This window comes from Pleurodeles waltl, chromosome 3_1 (assembly GCF_031143425.1).
Source record: "Pleurodeles waltl isolate 20211129_DDA chromosome 3_1, aPleWal1.hap1.20221129, whole genome shotgun sequence".
Lineage (NCBI taxonomy): Eukaryota > Metazoa > Chordata > Amphibia > Caudata > Salamandridae > Pleurodeles > Pleurodeles waltl.
Genome location: NC_090440.1, coordinates 1,495,970,227 through 1,495,991,683, shown reverse-complemented (window position 1 = coordinate 1,495,991,683; position 21,457 = coordinate 1,495,970,227). Strand labels below are relative to the sequence as shown.

Genomic DNA, 21,457 nt, shown 5'->3' with positions numbered 1-21,457 from the left:
TAATAATTCTTATTCCAGGACATCTTTTTAATGAAGTGTACCTTTTACTAATTTTCAAACATACAAAACATGATGTACTGGACTATTATAAATAGATTTCTGTTTATTATTTTTTTGTTTGGAATGCACTATACTGAGCATTCCAACGATAACAAGAAGACACTAGAATTATCAGACCATTAGGATTACAAATTGTGTTGTTTTGCACTGAGATTCTGTCTGCTGAAAGCAGCTAAATTGTCCTTGTGAAACACTCAGAAAAGCATGCGGGAGGTGACAAGGAAACAAAGATGTGTGCATGTCTTCCACAAAACATCTAATTTCTGTTATTTTCCTATCCTTGAAATTAACAAAATCCCTAATAACATTATTTCCTGTGGCAGGGAAATAACACAGATTATTCTGAGACACCCCTAATGGGACAGTAATGCAGTACAAACTTCCATTATGCTCTACAAGCTACCTAAAGACAGTGCTGCATTACTGCCTGAGGGTTGGCTATTTAAAATTTTATATTTATTCTATCCTTCATGGGACAGGAGCATGCACAAGAACAAGCCACACACGGAGCTCGTAGTTAATGTCTTTATTCATCAGCATACAGCATTCAACTCACGTCTCATTAATCATAACCGTTAATGACCACACCTTAACACCTCCCAGAATGGTTGAATTATCCCTTCATTGAGTCGACCCCATGCCACAGGTTCCTAATTCTCACAGTCCTAAGATACTACAGCCCATATTTATACTTTTTAGCACGGCATTTGCGTCATTGTTTGACGCAAAAACAGCACAAACTTACAAAATACAATCTCCCCCTTTGTTAAGCAAAAAGACACAAGCAAAAAGACATGAACAAATTGCAGCATTACATTTCTTTGATCAGATGTCTAGGTGGTGGCACGGTTGGGCCAACTGTGTGATATGAGGTAGTTTAGCTGCACCCATGTAGATCCCTAGGGTACAGGGTCTAGAGTCTGTTAGGGCTTTCAGGTGGAACAACCTCTTCTGGAGCTGCACACACAAATGATTGGCTAGACAGTTGCTTGAAATGTGACATGTCCCTTCCAATGTAATTGCTCGGACAGTGCGCCGTTATCATGTGACTTCACAACTTTCAAAGGTTCAACATCAAATGGAGGATCTGTCTTTCACTTCCATTTTTGTTTGACAAGAACCCCATCACCTTTGCCATATACAATCTCCTGAGTTTGATGATGCTGATTAGCATATGTCTTCATCTGACATTTCTGAGCAGTGTCAGTAGCATGAACCTCGTCATCATTCAGGTTTCGTTCAGGGGACCAAGGTTGAAATTTGGTTCTTATAGCTCTCCTGAACATTAGGGTGGCAGGCCTCTCACCAGTGATAGAGTGAGTGGTCAATCAATGGGCATGAGGGGCTTGACATAATGCCTGACTCAGCTCAATTCTTTCCATCGATGCACGTTTGATCATTCTTTTCAGGGCCCCATAGACTGTTGGCCTGAGGCCACAAGGATTTACTTTTCTGATGTTTAACATTTGGTTCAGTCAGAAACTCCTTTAACTCCTTGCTGCCCATTGTCAGACTTGCGAGTGTCTGGTATGCCCCACACTGCAAATATGTCATCCAGCCGCTCAATAACTTTGTTTTGGGTTGTTGATGACATGTCCTGCACCAGAAGGAAACGGGAATGCTTGTCAATCACCTCCATAAAGTGGTTTCCATTTGCCAGGGGCCCAGGGAAGTTGATGGTGACACTTTTCAACGCATGCGCAGGAAGATTGAACATGATTAGTTGATGCTAGGGTCCCTTAGGAAACTCAGAACTGCATAAATGGCACACCTTCAATCCCTCATCTTTCTTGTCAAAGTGAGGGAACAGCACTGGATCTCTCAGGATGTTATTGGTGGCTACAATGCCACAATGTCCTTAATGAGTGAGTTCAATAACTTGCTGTCTCAGACTTGCAGGTATGATAATCAGAGATCCTGTTAGCACAGTGCCTTCTGTAGTGACAGACAATTCATCTTGGACGTTTTGATATTTAAAATATTCAGCATCATCACTATGTCTCCATGGTTGTATTGAGATAATGTTTTTAAGGGCAAGTATGTCCTTATTGGTATTGTAGCTGCAGCAATCAGTTTGATGGACAGAGCCGCTGGCATGCTCAACTTTACAATGAAATTGATGTATTACTCAGCAGTTTTCGATGTGGTGCTGTGCTGCTGTAGGGGTGCTTGTGACAAATAATCAGCAGGGTTTTGATTCTTACCTGGCTCATGCACAATTGTATTGTCATAAACATGTAAATGCAACCACCACCTTTCAATGCCAGGGGGGATCTTGGGATTTCTGAATATAATGAGCAGCTCCTGGTGGTCTAAGATGATCATGAAATGCTGTCCATACAGAAACACATGAAAATGCTCACAGGCCCATGCTAAGCTAGACTCTCTTTTTTCGACTGAGAATAGGCATGTGTGTGAGACAAGCTTCAACTTGAGTACGCCACTATGTATCTCTGAGCATTTTGATGTTCACTATGCTGATCAAGGATTGCTCCCAACCCCACCGCGCTCACATCAACAGTGATCTCAGTGTGCAGTTTGGGATCAAAGTAAGCCATCTCAATTGCATTTTCAATGCATGCTTTATGCTTTTCAAGCTGTGGTTACATCCAGAGGACCTGAATAATTTGATTTGTCAGATCTTGGAATGGGACACTCACTGAGGCAAAGTCATGAATGTACCTTGAACAATAGAGGGCCATGCCTAAGAACGACCATACCATGGTGACACCTTGTGGGGGACTAGTGGCTGCTAGTGCTCGCACTTTATGGGGATCCGGAGTCATACCTCCATCAGAAAATACGTGCCCAAAGAACTTGAGTTCTTTTTTGTGAACTTCACACTTTTCAGCATTTAGGGCCTGATTTAGAGTTTGGGAGACGAGTTACTCCATCACAAAAGATATCCTGTACGCTGTACTACTCTCTCCATAGGTAATTATGGGATCATAATTCAACTGATGGGATAGTCGTCACATTTGAGACAGAGTAACTCCCTCTGCCAAATTCTAAATCAGGTCCTTGATTTGAGAAGTGCATCTGTAAGCAACTGACACACTTGTTTGAGAGCATTATAATGTTCCCTCCGTGTTGTTCCAAACACCGGTATATTATTACTCTAATTGAAGGTTTGTGTTACAGGATGAATAATTCTGCACGTATCATCTTGGAACATTTCTGCAGCAGTTGCAACTCCAAAGCTCAATCATTTGTATCTGAACACAATATGAGTCTAAAAAGTGTTAATGTGCCTGCAGTTTTCTTTCAGTATGAGTTGATAATATCCCTTATTCAGTTCAAGACGTGAGAATACTTTGGCTCAATTAAGCTGCGTGATCATATGCACAATGTGCAGATCAGGATGTGCCTCTCTCTTGACTGCTTGGAACATATCTATGAATATGTGCACTGCACCTCCATTGTCCATTTCCACCGCAAATATGGGCGACACCCACAGTGTGGGACAAGTAGGTGCTCAATCATACTGTGTTTTAGCAAGGCTTTGAGTTCATACTCAACCGCTTCTTGAAGATGAAATGCTATTATGCGGTGTCGCTGTTGAATAGGCTAGGTGTCTTCATTGATGTGAAGCTGAACTTTCATCGGTTTGAGCCCTCCTAGGGCATGAATTAGTGACAGGAGCTGACTCACAATTTCAGATTGGTACTTAGGTTGTAATTGATAGATATCAGGCCCATGTCAGCAGCAGTTGCAAAACTAAGTAGGCATGCACTGTATGGAGTGCTATGAAGAAAATGGATTGGTGGCTGCACAGACATCTTCTTATGGGGCAAGGTCGCAGTGAAAGATCCTTGACTCCATGATTTGTATTTAGCCCATGTGCACACCTTCGTAGCTGACACTTTGAGCCATGGTATAGATGACAAACGGTTAAATTGTTCAACTGGCATAATGCTGATCAATACACCACTGTTGATTGCAAAGGTGATGGGACAGCCAGCCATTGAACTTTAGTTTGAACTTGGGGCAATGTCTACATGAGTTCTTTTGTTTCATTAACTCATTTGTTTTTGGCGTTTGTCTTCTTTGCATGCGGCAAGCCCTAAATGTGCATGTTGCTCCTTTTTATTTATGATCATTGCAGATTAGCCCTCTTTCTCTGCCTGTTGATAGTGATGTCAAGGAACTCTTGCAGGATGAATTTGATGACAATCAACTTTTTTTAGTTTCTACCTTTCACAGTTGAGGTCACTTTTTGTCTTTGTGGGTGGAGTAGGAGTGCTTCTGGAACCTTCGGGGCCATTTCTCATCTTGCAGTGACTGTTAGAAATGGGGTTTTTGGTTGGCAGTCAGGTTACCTCCTGTCCAAGCAAAAGCCCTCACTCTAGTCAGGGTAAGTCACACACAATCCAAAATCAGCCTGTGCTCACCCTCCGGTAGCTTGGCACGAGCAGTCAGGCTTAACTTAGAAGGCAATGTGTAAAGCATTTGTTTAATAAATCATACAACACCATAGTATAACACCACAAAAATACACCACACAGTGTTTAGAAAAATATAGAATATTTATCTGGATAATTGTAGGTCAAAACGATCAAAGTTGCAATACGAATTTGTAAAGATATCACTGAGAAGTGATATTAAGAGTCTTTAAGTCTTTAAAAAGCAATAAAGTGTCTTTCAAGCACAGAGTACCTGGTTTCTGGTGGGAAATCTCCTCAGAGGGCCACAGGAGAAGAGGTGCGTGGAAAAAGGGGTGTGTGCGTCGATTTCTCCTCAGCACACACAGACTTGCGTCGTTCTTTTCCACGCGGGGAAGTCGGGCGTCGTTTTCCGGCGCGCAGACAGTCTCTTTTTGTGGATCGCGGGGATTACCAGATGTCCCGGGTCTGTGCGTGGATTCTCCGGCTTATTTTCCGGCTGCGCGTCGTTCTGCGGGGCTGCGCGTCGAAGTTTCGATCTCACGGTAGGCGTCGCGTCGATTTCTCCTTGGAAGTCGGGCGGCGTTGTCCTTGCGAGGCCGTGCGTCGAAATTTTGGTCTCACGGCAGGCGTCGCGTCGATTTCTCCTTGGAAGTCGGGCGGCGTTGTCCTTGCGAGGCCGTGCGTCAAAGTTTCGCACTCACGGTAGGCGTCGCGTCGATTTCTCCTTGGAAAGTCGGGCGGCTTTGTCCTTGCGAGGTTGTGCGTCGAAGTCTCGATCGTCCCGAGGGCGTCGCGTCGATCAGCGTCGGTGTGCGGCGTTTTTCTCGCCGCGAAACAAGCTGTGCGTCGAAATTTTCGGCGCACGGAGCGTCCACGTGAAAGGAAGAAGTCTTTTTGGTCCTGAGACTTCAAGGAACAGGAGGCAAGCTCTATCCAAGCCCTTGGAGAGCACTTTCACAGCCAGACAAGAGTTCAGCAAGGCAGCAGGGCAACAGCAAGACAGCAGTCCTTTGGAGAAAGCAGACAGGTGAGTCCTTTGAGCAGCCAGGCAGTTCTTCTTGGCAGGATGTAGTTTCTGGTTCAGGTTTCTTCTCCAGCAAGTGTCTGATGAGGTAGGGCAGAGGCCCTGTTTTATACTAAGTTGTGCCTTTGAAGTGGGGGTGATTTCAAAGAGTCTCTAAGAAATGCACCAAGTTCCCTTTCAGCTCAATCCTGTCTGCCAGAGTCCCAGTAGGGGGTGTGGCAGTCCTTTGTGTGAGGGCAGGCCCTCCACCCTCCCAGCCCAGGAAGACCCATTCAAAATGCAGATGTATGCAAGTGAGGCTGAGTACCCTGTGTTTGGGGTGTGTCTGAGTGAATGCACAAGGAGCTGTCAACTAAACCTAGCCAGACGTGGATTGGAGGGCACAACAAGTTTTTAGTGCAAAGAAATGCTCACTTTCTAAAAGTGGCATTTCTAGAATAGTAATATTAAATCCGACTTCACCAGTCAGCAGGATTTTAGATTACCATTCTGGCCATACTAAATATGACCTTCCTGCTCCTTTCAGATCAGCAGCTGCCACTTCAACAGTGTATGAGGGCAGCCCCAATGTTAGCCTATGAAGGGAGCAGGCCTCACAGTAGTGTAAAAACGAATTTAGGAGTTTTACACTACCAGGACATATAACTACACAGGTACATGTCCTGCCTTTTACCTACACAGCACCCTGCTCTAGGGGCTACCTAGGGCACACATTAGGGATGACTTATATGTAGAAAAAGGGGAGTTCTAGGCTTGGCAAGTACTTTTAAATGCCAAGTCGAAGTGGCAGTGAAACTGCACACACAGGCCTTGCAATGGCAGGCCTGAGACAAGGTTAAGGGGCTACTGAGGTGGGTGGCACAACCAGTGCTGCAGGCCCACTAGTAGCATTTAATCTACATGCCCTAGGCACATGTAGTGCACTCTAATAGGGACTTACAGGTAAATTAAATAGTCAATCATGGATAAACCAATCAATAGTACAATTTACACAGAGAGCATATGCACTTTAGCACTGGTTAGCAGTGGTAAAGTGCTCAGAGGTCAAAAGCCAACAACAACAGGTCAGAAAAAATAGGAGGAAGGAGGCAAAAAGTTTGGGGATGTCCCTGTCAAAAAGCCAGGTCCAACATGACCCCCCACCAGCCTAAAGCCAGGGGAGAACAATCACTATCCTGATGTACTTCCCTGTTTGAGGCGACAGAACAAGGACCCAGGCCCACAACAGCAGGGGCATGCTCCAGTTCTTCGCCTTCCTGACTCCCATTGGATCCCTCTGTCCATACTCTCAGGGCCCACTAAGCCCATCCATGGGGAACCTTTCTCCTTTCCTGCGGATCCCATCTGTGCAGCACCTAACCTTACTTTGCTCACAGATGTATCCCAGGAGCAGGATAGTACCCCCATGACCAACATAGTGGTGTTGCCCACTCTACCCCTGGGGTGTGACACTTGTCCCCTCCCCAGGGATAACTCTGTCCACCCGGACAGCAAGCCACAGTGATTACTGACAGCTGCCAGGGATGAGAGCCAGGCCCCAGGCCTCTCAAAGCTCTCCAACCACTGTGGCTGTGGAGAGTGGGGGGCGGTAGCCCCAGGTGCTGGGCACCCTTTAACCACTCTCCCTTCCACCAGGTCAGGGATGACAGCCTGAACCTGGTCCTCCCCTCTGGGGCTTTGTACCCTCCCTCCTGGAGCGGTACCCCCAGAGTCCAACATGGCCAGGGGGCTTACAGAAGTCACCCGGTACCATTCCTCCACCAGTGCAGGGCTGTTAACCTGCCACTGGCCCTCCAACCTGGGGTCGGTACCTTCAGGTTGGACTAGGGCCCGGGGTGAGGCTTCCCTCCCCCTGCCCTCCCTTCTGGGGTCCAGCACCCTCCAACTAGGAGTGGCCTCCTCAGAAGACAACATGGTAGGGGCACTGTTATCAGTAGCCCCTCCCTCCAGGTCCGGGGGGACACCCTGAACCTGGTCTTCCAGCCCAGGGTCTGTACCCTCAGACTGGATCACCGCCTGGCAAACTAGGACTTCCTGGGAGGCACACCTACCCCCCACCAGGTCAGAGTTTAACCTCTGCACCTGCCCATTCAACTCAGAGTCACCACCCTGAAGTTGAACAATTGCCTGGCACGCCAGGACTTCCTGGAGGGCACACTGACCCTCCACCAGGTCAGAGTTTAACCTCTGCACCTGACCATTCAACTCAGAGTCACCACCCTGAAGTTGAACAATTGCCTGGCACACCAGGACTTCCTGGAGGGCACACTGACCCTCCACCAGGTCAGAGTTTAACCTCTGCACCTGCCCATTCAACTCAGAGTCACCACCCTGAAGTTGAACAATTGCCTGGCGCACCAGGACTTTCTGGGAGGCACACCTACCTCCCACCAGGTCAGAGTTTAACCTCTGAGCCTGGTTCCCCAACCCAGGGTCACCACCCTGAGGTTGGGCAATTGCCTGGCACGCCAGGACTTTCTGGGGGGCACACCTACCCCCCACCAGGTCAGAGTTTAACCTCTGAACCTGGTCATCCAACCCAGAGTCAACACCCTGAGGTTGGACAATTGCCTGGCACAGCAGGGCTTCTTGGGAGGCACACCTACCTCCCACCAGGTCAGAGTTTAACCTCTGAACCTGGGTATCCAACCCAGGGTCAGCACTCTGAGGTTGAACAATTGCCTGGCACGCCAGGACTTTCTGGAGGGCACACTGACCCTCCACCAGGTCAGAGTTTAACCTCTGAACTGGGCCATTCAACTCAGAGTTACCACCCTGAAGTAGAACAATCGCCTGGCACGCCAGGACTTCCTGGAGGGCACACTGACCCTCCACCAGGTCAGAGTTTAACCTCTGAACCTGGTTCTCCAACCTAGGGTCACCATCCTGAGGTTGGACAACTGCCTGGTACACCAGGGCTTTCTGGGGGGCACACCTACCCCCCACCAGGTCAGAGGTTAACCTCTGAACCTGGATATCCAACCCAGAGTCACCACCCTGAGGTTGAACCATTGCCTGGCAGGCCAGGACTTTCAGGGAGGCACACCTACCTCCCACCAGGTCAGAGTTTGACCTCTTCACCTGGTAAGCCAACCCAGAGTCACCACCCTGAGGTTGAGCCATTGCCTGGCATTCCAGGACTTTCTGGGGGGCACATCTACCCCCCACCAGGTCAAAGTTTAACCTCTGAACCCGGTTATCCAACCCAGAGTCACCACCCTGAGGTTGAATCTTTGCCTGGCATGCCAGGACTTCCTGGGGGGCACTCTCACCCCCCACAAGGGACACGCCGTCCCCAAGGGCCACACAAGAGTCTGGTTGGCGCAGGTCTCCCGACCTCTGCCCATCCGGCAGAGTCTGGGTTTCCCCCAAACCAGAAACGGTCTCACCTGGGTCATTCCTGGGGGGCTCTGCTCTCAGAGCTGACCCCTGACTTTCAAGATCCTCCACTGGGGTCTGCCACCCCCTCTCAGCCCTATGTCTGGACTTCTGCACCCCCTCACTAGGAGTGGTACTGCCAGACACCAGAACTGTTGGGATGCTGTCTACAGTCATCCCCCCAAGTTCTTCTGACACTGCGGGGCTTCCCTCAAAAGGTGGCCCTACGGTACAGGTTAGGCTCTGAGACCTACCTGGGACACTACAATCCTCTCCCACCTCACTTGGTCGGGAACCACCTAGACCACTCCCTTCAGGAGCACCCCCAAATGCCTCTTCAGACTCTCTGGTACTCACCCAAAAGTCTGCCTCCACTGTAAGTTCCCTGGGGTCAGAGAACTCACACTCCACCTGGTGTTGGCGTAGCTCTGGAAAATAAGGACCAGACATATGCTCTCCAGCAATTACATCACTCTGCCCTTCACATGTATTAACCACAGTACCCTTCACCCAACCACCTAGTAACTCAGCCTTGGAAAAGCACTCTACATCACCCTCTTGAGACTGGTGAGACAGTTTCTGTCTGTCCCTGACACTCAACCCAAACTCTTCTGGGATGTCTCTACACTCTATATCCAGGACGTCCACCAGGGGGGAACCCTTTTCTCTGTCACTCTCTGCTAGAGTCAGTAAAGTGTCCCTCCCCCCAGTAGGAATATGACTCCCTGTGCCAGTTCCCCAATTCTTCTCAGGGACCCTGTGCATAACGGGAACTACCTCATACCCTTGAACTGCCTGGGGTGTGTCAACTCCCTTCTTCAAGTTGGGCACCACATCTCTGGGCTTGTGCCCTTCTTCAGCAGTACTAGATGCAAGATTTTTGCTGCCACCATCTGAACTGGACTCAGCCCTTCCGGCCTCCAGTTTCAGCTCTTTACAGCTCAGCTCTTGAGCTGCAATCTTTTCTTCTTCCAGGGCTAAGAGACTTGCTGCCTCAGCCCTTTCAAGCTGCTCATCTAGCTCTTCAAGACACCGCTCTAGAGCCATGAGCCATTCTTTTTTCACTGGGTCTCTTTCCTCATCTGAGTCGTCCTCCTCCTCCTCTGAGGGGTACTTAGTCATTTGGTTTCTTGCTGCCTCTCTCTCTGCCCATCTGTCTTCCTCCCAGACTATGTAGGCATGTAGCATCTCTGCTTTAGTAGATCTCTTTGCTACAGGAAGGCCACATTCTCTGCAAAGCTTCCTTAGGTCAGCCTTAGTGAGGTGGTCAGTAGGCAAAAAGAATAAGTAGGTAAGCGATCCCATTCTGATAGGATCTTACCAGCAAAAACCAAAATCCAAAGTCCAAAATATCAATAGTATATCCAGGAGGACATCAGAGACCAAAAGTCAAAAAAAGATAAAAAAATCAAGTTGACCTTCAACTGTGGGTAGGTAGTGAAATACTTAGCTACTGTATGTCACTGCACAAACACAAGTCCTATCCTCACCGCTGATCACCAATGTTAGAAATGGGGTTTTTGGTTGGCAGTCAGGTTACCTCCTGTCCAAGCAAAAGCCCTCACTCTAGTCAGGGTAAGTCACACACAATCCAAAATCAGCCTGTGCTCACCCTCCGGTAGCTTGGCACGAGCAGTCAGGCTTAACTTAGAAGGCAATGTGTAAAGCATTTGTGCAATAAATCATACAACACCATAGAATAACACCACAAAAATACACCACACAGTGTTTAGAAAAATATAGAATATTTATCTGGATAATTGTAGGTCAAAACGATCAAAGTTGCAATACGAATTTGTAAAGATATCACTGAGAAGTGATATTAAGAGTCTTTAAGTCTTTAAAAAGCAATAAAGTGTCTTTCAAGCACAGAGTACCTGGTTTCTGGTGGGAAATCTCCTCAGAGGGCCACAGGAGAAGAGGTGCGTGGAAAAAGGGGTGTGTGCGTCGATTTCTCCTCAGCACACACAGACTTGCGTCGTTCTTTTCCACGCGGGGAAGTCGGGCGTCGTTTTCCGGCGCGCAGACAGTCTCTTTTTGTGGATCGCTGGGATTACCAGATGTCCCGGGTCTGTGCGTGGATTCTCCGGCTTATTTTCCGGCTGCGCGTCGTTCTGCGGGGCTGCGCGTCGAAGTTTCGATCTCACGGTAGGCGTCGCGTCGATTTCTCCTTGGAAGTCGGGCGGCGTTGTCCTTGCGAGGCCGTGCGTCGAAATTTTGGTCTCACGGCAGGCGTCGCGTCGATTTCTCCTTGGAAGTCGGGCGGCGTTGTCCTTGCGAGGCCGTGCGTCAAAGTTTCGCACTCACGGTAGGCGTCGCGTCGATTTCTCCTTGGAAAGTCGGGCGGCTTTGTCCTTGCGAGGTTGTGCGTCGAAGTCTCGATCGTCCCGAGGGCGTCGCGTCGATCAGCGTCGGTGTGCGGCGTTTTTCTCGCCGCGAAACAAGCTGTGCGTCGAAATTTTCGGCGCACGGAGCGTCCACGTGAAAGGAAGAAGTCTTTTTGGTCCTGAGACTTCAAGGAACAGGAGGCAAGCTCTATCCAAGCCCTTGGAGAGCACTTTCACAGCCAGACAAGAGTTCAGCAAGGCAGCAGGGCAACAGCAAGACAGCAGTCCTTTGGAGAAAGCAGACAGGTGAGTCCTTTGAGCAGCCAGGCAGTTCTTCTTGGCAGGATGTAGTTTCTGGTTCAGGTTTCTTCTCCAGCAAGTGTCTGATGAGGTAGGGCAGAGGCCCTGTTTTATACTAAGTTGTGCCTTTGAAGTGGGGGTGATTTCAAAGAGTCTCTAAGAAATGCACCAAGTTCCCTTTCAGCTCAATCCTGTCTGCCAGAGTCCCAGTAGGGGGTGTGGCAGTCCTTTGTGTGAGGGCAGGCCCTCCACCCTCCCAGCCCAGGAAGACCCATTCAAAATGCAGATGTATGCAAGTGAGGCTGAGTACCCTGTGTTTGGGGTGTGTCTGAGTGAATGCACAAGGAGCTGTCAACTAAACCTAGCCAGACGTGGAGTGGAGGGCACAACAAGTTTTTAGTGCAAAGAAATGCTCACTTTCTAAAAGTGGCATTTCTAGAATAGTAATATTAAATCCGACTTCACCAGTCAGCAGGATTTTAGATTACCATTCTGGCCATACTAAATATGACCTTCCTGCTCCTTTCAGATCAGCAGCTGCCACTTCAACAGTGTATGAGGGCAGCCCCAATGTTAGCCTATGAAGGGAGCAGGCCTCACAGTAGTGTAAAAACAAATTTAGGAGTTTTACACTACCAGGACATATAACTACACAGGTACATGTCCTGCCTTTTACCTACACAGCACCCTGCTCTAGGGGTTACCTAGGGCACACATTAGGGATGACTTATATGTAGAAAAAGGGGAGTTCTAGGCTTGGCAAGTACTTTTAAATGCCAAGTCGAAGTGGCAGTGAAACTGCACACACAGGCCTTGCAATGGCAGGCCTGAGACAAGGTTAAGGGGCTACTGAGGTGGGTGGCACAACCAGTGCTGCAGGCCCACTAGTAGCATTTAATCTACATGCCCTAGGCACATGTAGTGCACTCTAATAGGGACTTACAGGTAAATTAAATAGTCAATCATGGATAAACCAATCAATAGTACAATTTACACAGAGAGCATATGCACTTTAGCACTGGTTAGCAGTGGTAAAGTGCTCAGAGGTCAAAAGCCAACAACAACAGGTCAGAAAAAAAAGGAGGAAGGAGGCAAAAAGTTTGGGGATGTCCCTGTCAAAAAGCCAGGTCCAACAGTGACACACTTGGATTCTCCCTTGCTTTGAGAACCGTCATGAAGTGTTTTTATTTTCCTCAGGCTTTGCACGTCTGTCCGATGGCTAGATATTTGCTTTCATGTGGAAATGAAAATCCATATCGGAGACATAGTCTTTCTCTCTTTGAAGATGTCAATTTACAGGGCCTCAGCTTGGTGCTTGTGTTTACTCTTCATGACTAGTGATGATTCACTTTTTTGTTGTCTTTGCTGTCATGTTGGCAGCTTGCCAATCTGCCTGTTCCTCGGCTCTGGCAGCGCTCAATACATTCTCCTGGTGGAGGTTTTAGAAAAGCAGCAGCACTGTACTCTACTCTATACTTCTGTAGCAGCCAACTGAAAAAAACACAATTCCGAAGGTAGCTTCATGGTTTCTATGGCAACCAACAACCTTGAGAGCACAGCCCACGTGTTTGCTCTTGCGTAACCTTACCTGATTTTGAGGTCATACGACCAGTGAGTAAGTTCACTTCTCGTATCTGGTTGTTGTTGATTCTAGTGTTATCTCTAGTTGATGATGCTGTTATTTTGTACCTGGTTGTTACTGCCTTTAGTCTTCACTTTGTATGAAGTAAAGCTTGGTATTGTTGCATAACACTGTGTTCTCTTGGCCTGGCCATCACGTCTTGGTGGCCTTTCCAATGATTCTTCTATTTTAGGCCTTTGAGTACTCCACAAGGCCTTGTACAGGCTGGAGAGGTTCTTGCGCTCCACATATGACAACTGCAGGCTTCTTTGCACTGGCTTGGGAGCATGTGGCATGCACAAGCACTTTTCTTGTAAACTCTCAGGGAGAGCATTCTTGTTTCTGCAGGGTACGTATCCCTACTCATCAGCAGTTGTCACATCCTCCCTAGCCCAAGAGCATGCATAAGAAGGTGGCGCACACAGAGCTCGTAGTTAACATCTTTATTCATCAGCGCACAACATTCAACTGACTTTCATTTTCTCATAACCATTAATGACCACACCTTCATTGAGTCTGTCCCAGTCTACAGGGTACTAATGCTCACAATCCTAAGACACTACAGTGTTATCTATCTATCCATCTATCTATCTATCTGTCTATCTATCGCAGTAGACACTCTAGATATAGTTAGGGTTACCAGAGATAGTAATTCCCCTGAATTGTCACCTTTAATAACTTTGCAACGATTTGACAAACCTCTATTAAACATTTTGGACCTCTTCTTCCTTCTAAATTGAAGGATGATGCAAAGATTCATGGTAATTGTTTAAGAGGGTGCATAGGTAAAAGGGGAGTCTCAAAGCACATTTTTCCACCAATGCATTTTCCATAGACTTTTGCATTACATGTAGCATAAAAATGGCTGAATGGATTTACATGAAATTTGTCAGAATTTTATTTTATATTGTGTTGTACAGGTGATCCTCTTGTATAGTACTGGTGACTAGGGTAATATTTAGGTTATTTAGGTTAAAAGGCCTTTTAACGTAACAATATAAGTTGTCATATTCAAGAATTAGGTTTGATATTCTGATATTTACGTCACTCCACAGCATGATGATACATGGTTCACCTCTACAGTCTACCCCACTACTCTCTACCCCACTCTACTCTATGGTATTCCATTTGACAACTCTTCACTGTATGCCAGTACACTATATATAACTCCATACATGCCACTGAAGTCTATGCTTTGCCACTGTACACCACTACACTGTACCTCACTCCACTCTACATTGCTCTACTCTATGCTACTCCTCTGTAACCTACTCCAATGTACATTATTAGACTGTACACCTTTTTACTCAACACCACTCTATTTCACACTACTCCAGTGTATGCTGTTCAACAGTATGCCACTTCACTCTACGCCACTCCAATCTATGTATTCCAAAATATGCAACTACACTGTACCACATTCCACTCTATGCCAGTCCAATTTCTAACACTTCACTTTATGTCACGCCACTCTGTGCCAATCCACTGTATGCAATTCTACTCTACACTATTCCACTGTACACCACTCCACTCTAACTACTCCACTTTATGCCACTGCACTGTGCACCACTCAACTGCATGCTATTCCACTGTATGCTGTTAAAATGTACTATACGCCACTCTACATGACTCCACTGTATGCTACTTCACTATACACCAGTACACTTTACACTATCCACTGTATACAAGTCCACTGTATGGCACGCCACTCTATGCTGTTCCACTCTATGCCACTCCACCCTATGCCACTTCACTGTACATCACTTTAATATACGGTATTCTATTTTTCACCACTCTGCCGTATGCAGCTCCACTCTATGGCACTGTTCTCAAGCCCACTCTACTCTACACCACCATTCCACTGTAGAGCTCTCCAATGTATGACACTCCAGTCTACCCACTGCACTGTACACCACTTCACTCTATGACAATCCACTGTACACTGTGACTCTGTTCACCAATAACATTCAACTTTATTACATTCTACAACATTCTACTGTGTTCTACTCTACTATATGCTACTCCACTCTAAACCACTATATTCTATGATATTCCATTGTAGGCCACTCTACTCTACAACATTCCACTATATCCCACTCCACAATATGCTATTACAGTGTACACCACTACAGTCCACTCCACTATATTCTACCCCGCTCACCTCTACAACACTACACTTTATGGTATTCCACTCTACACACTTTGTTCTATGTCACTACACGGCATGCCCCTCAACTCTACACCACTCCAGTCTACACTATTCATCTGCACTCCACCACACTGTACTTCCCTCCAGTTTATGCCACTGACTCTATGCTATTCCACTCTATCCCACTCCATCCAACATTCCACCTGTGTACAATATTTCACTGTATGCCACTCCAGTATACACAACTTTATGCCACTCTACTCTAAGTTATTCCATTATATGCCACTACACTGTACCTCACTCCACTCAAGGACAGTCCAAGGACAGTCTTTTTTTAAGTCAAAAATGTCCAGTGGAACGAGGCTGTAACCAATGACAGTTCCACAAGTACGGATACCACCTCTGCTAAGGGCCACTGTACAGGATTTGCTGCGGTGGAGAAAAAAATAGAGGGAGTTGCAGCAAAGCCAGACCAAATAGATATTCGGTGGATAAAGAAGCAGGTTGGTACAGTTTTGCTCTCCATTCTCAGAATAGATTTTAGCCAAAAAGTCCCAGGTTTTCTATTTTGATCACCTGGGCACCTTAGCCCCCACCCCAAAAAGTCTATGATTGGGAGGAGGAGTACTGGGGGGTTTAGGACTCACTCAAGCTGGTTACATGTGTGGGTTAAACATGGTGGGACCTTTTCTATTGCTGACACTGGGATTAGGAAGTCAGCCAAGTAGCCTTCGGGGTCACTTGGGTAGCCATGGTTCCTTGCTGTCTTCATGAACAATGCAGGGGTGATTAGGGGTGACACGTCCTTTGTGTGAAGTCAGAGTACACCCTATTTTGTTGCAGGTGAGGCTGTGCCTAACTCTGCCCTCTCATCCTGCAACAATGGCCAAACCTGGCCCACCTATTCCCCCCCATTGCATAGCTGTCTGGGAGCAATAAACAAAGTCCAGCTGCCAATTATACCCAGTTACATGACCCAGGAACAGGCTGCGGGGACTAAATAGATAGGACTAAAAAAAGCAACTTTCTAAAAGTGCCATTTTCTAATTTGTGACTTCAAATCTTCTTTTACCATTAAAGAGGAATTACAATTTCCAAGACACCAAGTAGGAAATGTTTACCTGTTGCTAGTCAAATGTTAGCACTTATTAAATGTAATAAGGCAACACAATGTTATCTGATGAGGGAGGTGGCCTCACAGTGGTGAAAAACAAATGCAGGAGTTTTCACTACCAGGACATGTAAAACTTAAACTACATATCCAACCTTCTAATTACAATGAACCCTGCATCCGGCCCAATAGGCTACTTAGGGCCTGCTTTAGGGGTGACATATGCAATAAAAGGGGAATTTGGGGCTTAACAAGGGGGTTATATTGCCAAGTCGACATTGCAGTTTAAAACTGCTTTCAGGATGCATTGGCAGGCATGGGACAGATTTTAAGGGTCTACGTAAATGGTGCAGGCCTCTAGCAGCATCTCATTTACAGGCCCTGTGAATACTGTATACCACTTTACTGGGGACACATAAGTAAACTAAATATGCAAGTCAGGTGTGAGCCAGTTTTCCCAGTTTTAGGGAGTGAGGAGAAGCAATTGAGCACTGGTTAGCAGTGGTAAGGTGCACAGGGTCCTAAAGCCAACTAAAACAAAGTCAGCAAAATAGGATGGTGAAGGCAAACTATTGGAATGGGAGACCAGGTTAAGGCTGACATGTCTAACATCATCTATGTAATGCAGACATAGGAGACATACTCCGTGTCATTTCAGCAACATTTCATTATCCCCCATAGGGAATCATACTGCTTGTTTTCTTTCTGAAATACACTGCATATTTATGACTAAGATACGCAATTTCATAACAATGAGTTACTCAAATATTTTACACATAGAGGAAATACTTCATATTGTATCACAGAGTGTAAGAAATGTATCTCAGCATGTGTCTCAAGTATCAAATCATCTTCCATAAGTATTATGTCACAATTTGCTTGAGATTCTGTACATAATTTGTGTTATATCACACTCAGTTCTCAGCCTCTGTGAAAATTGTAAAATTAACAAGATTGAATGGAATGCTAAAGGTGCAGAGGGCATTGGCACCATTGGTTACCTAGGCAGGGTGGATATCCTACCAGATTATTATGTTTTTTAATCTTCACATGCTCTACTGATGATTTTTATCAATTGTATTGTTATTTTGTATCCCAAATATGTCTTCTGATGGGATGGAAGCAACCTTGAATAACATCCCTTGTATATTTAAGGATTAATGTCTTATTTGCCCCATTGTGCTTTCAGCAGGTATTCAATAAAACATATGCCTTAAAGTGAGATGTCTTGGTTGTGTCTCAAAAATAGAGATGTGTACTTTGTTAAGTCCATGTTATAATTTCTTCTCCACATAACACTTTAATCTTAAAGCCAGAACGTAGTAATAAAACAGAAACAAACAAAAAAAAACATGAAAGTAGCTGAATATGGTTTGCATACAAACCAAAACTCCCATTCCCACTATGTAAACCATAACGCATCCCACCAAACGGACTACTTCTGCCCTTACCATGATGTGACACAATGTAATTTTAAATGCCATAGAGGATATCACTGGTGACATTTTGCATCATCTTACTTTGACACTTTTAATGCCATCACTATGCCTGAAATATAATTGATTTGTTTCAAAGTGTTTTATTTAATGATGTGTTGTTAAATACTGGTATTCATTGACATAGGTAACATGAGGTGGTGAACAGGCAATAGCATCAGTGTTTAATTTTGTAACCCTACATATATTTGATTTGCAGTGGTCAGAAGCAATTGCAACGCAACACTGGCGTGATATGAACACTTGCATTGTGTAGCTGACCAACGTTTTCAGAAGCATATATGTGAAAGTGCAACTCGTAAATGTATCTAACCAATAGTATTCAATGCCATCTGTCAGGTGAAGACAATTGATCATGCAGAAATGTCCTTTTGTTTCATAGCTGAGATAGGAATTCTTTGTGCATCATTTTTCAAAAAGCTAAGGTCCTGATTTACACTTTTTCCCACAAAACTGTGCTAACGCAGTTTTGCGTGAAAAAATATGCCACCAGCTAGCGTCATCCCAAGACACCGGCCGGGTGTCATATTTATGGTATGACGGTACCCGGAGGTAAGGCCCAGCTAGGGTCCTGAAAAAGGACCCTAGCCAGCTGGGGGAGGCGTAAGGGGAACAGGAGGTTATGCGTAAAAGGATGACGCTAGTCTGGTATGAGGTATAAATATGCCTCTAACCAGACTAGCGTCATCCTTTGATGCACGACCTCCATGGACATGACTCCTGCCTTAGTATAGACGGAGTCATGCCCAACACCCCTATGGCCATTCCCAGGGGACATATGTCCCCTGAGCATGGCCTTTCGGCCCAGTGCCATGTAGCGGGCCCAAGTTAGGTACGTGGTACGTACCTAACTTACCTGGGATGGGGTCCCCCATCCTCTGGCGTCCCTCTGGTGTGGGTGGTGGTGTCGCTGATGCTAGGGAAGGACATATGTGGGCCCATTTCCATGGCCTCTGGCCATGGAAATAGGCCCACAGGTCCCCTAACGCCTGCCCTGACCCAGGCGTTAAATACTGGTGCTGAGCAAGCTTAGCACAATTATTTAAGGCCCCCTTCCCCCATACTTTATTTTAACACAGTGGAGAAATACGGAGCTATGGTCATATTGTCTTTTTTTGCACGGGAACGCCTACCTTGCATCTCATTGATGCAAGGTAGTTTCCTGCAAGCAAAAAATGACTTTAACACCAAAACTTTGGCGCTAGATGGGTCTAGCACCAAAGTTTAAATATGAAGTTAGGTTTGTGTTGAATTTGCGTTAGAAAAATGATTCAAATTCGGCGCAGACAGGGTATAAATCTGGGCCTAAGTTTCTAGCTCATATGAGATGTGCTCTTTGAGCAGATGTGTGGGCGTGGTCGCATTTGCTACTTACTTTCCTTGTTTTCAACTTTTCGTGTAAATTCTGGTTTTGTTCTGGTTTGTCGTTTCACATTAATTCATTGTGATTACGTTCTCTTTGCCATCCCGTAGTCTTTCTTGTTTCTAGAGGCTCTCGCTGAAATGGTTTTAAAATACAGTACTGCATTCATGACAGGTTGCTTTAACCAATTGCTCATTTACAGGTTCACTGACCTCTTCTACTAATTTAATAAACATGTTACTATGGTTCATTTGATTTCTTGTGTTTTCTTCTTAGGCTGTAAATCTGTATTTGCCCAATTGAACACTTTCATTGTTTGCCCCCATGCATGATGGGTTTCTTTCATCTGCTCGACTTTGTCCCTTTATAATTGCACGTTTTTATGTTCCAGTAGAACTTTCAGTACATCAGAATGCTAATTCACCTTATTTGACCCTATTTCTTCATCAGCAATGGGGGTTTTCTCCGTGAAAGCCATATCACTATGTCCGAATCTATTGCAGCACTACCTTTATTTTCCAAAATAAATGCAAGTGCTTGTCAATAGTAAAATGAGTGTTGCATCAAAAACAAACAATCCCAGACTTGTTTTTATCTTCATTCATCCTCTTTAAATTAGATGACACGTTATGTACTTGGTAAGTGGAAATTCTTTCCAAGCCAGTACGTGCACATTATTACATTTTCCATGTCACCTCTGCTCAAATCAAGACCCTTTTTAGTTTTATGGTTACAAGGCAGGTTTTCCATGACGGCTCAGTTTTACAGTGTATTCAACGTGCAAAAGATCGATGCTTTGGTAGTGCCTTTACTGCAGTTTTTCTGAACTAATATGAATGGCCATTGTGACATGTAAAAGGGTGTGGAAAACACCTAAATTCCAGGCTTTTTATATACGGCAATTATAAAATGTGGGGTCTGATCTTGAGTGTGGCCAATGGGTTACTATAGCCTTAGAACCCGCCGTAGCGGGCTCTACCGGCTATTAAAGGCCCGCTCCCGCGTTAAATGCCGGAGCCGAAGGCGAGGGCATTTAACAAGGGAGAGGGACTTTAATAGCAGGTAGAGCCCACTACGGCGGGTTGTAAGGCTATTAGAACATTCTGGCACTCAGGGCAGAATGTTCTATTAAAAAAAAAAATGTTCACGGAGCCCGAGGGGATTAAAATCCCCTCGGGCTCCGTGAGGCTTTGTTCACGGCTGTTGCTGTGAACAAAGCGAACATTGGAATGTTGGGGCTGCGGGCTTTTACCGGCCAGTAAAAGCCTGCAGCACTCCATTGTTTTCAATGGAGCCCCCAGCATTCCAATGTTCTAATCACTCATAAACGTGACAGATACACTGTCCACTGTTTTACAAGCACATTATATAAAATGGAACTGGTAATATGATGGGCGGGATATCCGTCATATGTGTGATGGAGTAACCTGCCTGCCAAACTTTAAATCAGGCCCTTGGTGTCAAAGCACCTTTCTGACACCATCTTAAAACCATTAATGGCTTCTAAGATTATAGAAATGAACGGAACGTTGAATTCTGCCTGTAGACTGTACAGAGGTAAAACCTATATTGAAGAGTAATCACACTCAAAGGCTACATTGTCCTACAGCAACCTGTGAGCCTAAAAAATGCCTCTTTGCAGACTTGAATGTTGTGTGGTTGTAAATATTCTTGTTGAACTTATAGTTGTATCTATATCAAATGACTAGGCACTGACTAACATAAACTGCCTCAAGTCCACAATGTCCATTACACAACATTGGGGTAACGCAAAAATAAATCCGAAGGACCTGCCTGGGTAATTGGTGATACGTAACAACAGTAGCCTTCTCAGTAAGATCCACTCAATGGATAAGGGTTTAATAAATCACCCTATCCTGGTGATTTTTTTATATATTCCGCCCATAGTTCTAAAAAATCGGGACAGGTGCCATTACTGACTGTAAGGGAGACTCTGTAATATGACTGTAAACTTATTATCACAAACAAAGACAACACATTTAAATGTATAAATGTTTCTGTATTCTGAAAAACACCAAATATAAATGCATTATATACACCAAGGGCTGCTCCAGAGAAGTACATGAAGGAGTGTGCAGAAGAAAAGTGCTTGTGCGAATAGTATTTTAGATGAACAAAGAAGGAAAAAATAGACCAATTACATACTCCATAGTATTTACACAATAGCCTGGTTCTATATACTTATTAGCCAGCATAAATATAATCTCATCTAGACAGAGGTA

The 21,457-nt window shown here is 45.5% G+C and overlaps 1 protein-coding gene across 1 annotated transcript in view; it reads left to right on the top strand.

Annotated features, from left to right (window-relative positions):
- Positions 1–21,457, top strand: part of LRP1B (LDL receptor related protein 1B) — a 4,500,992-nt gene that overhangs the window by 2,093,581 nt on the left and 2,385,954 nt on the right. The window lies entirely within an intron of this gene.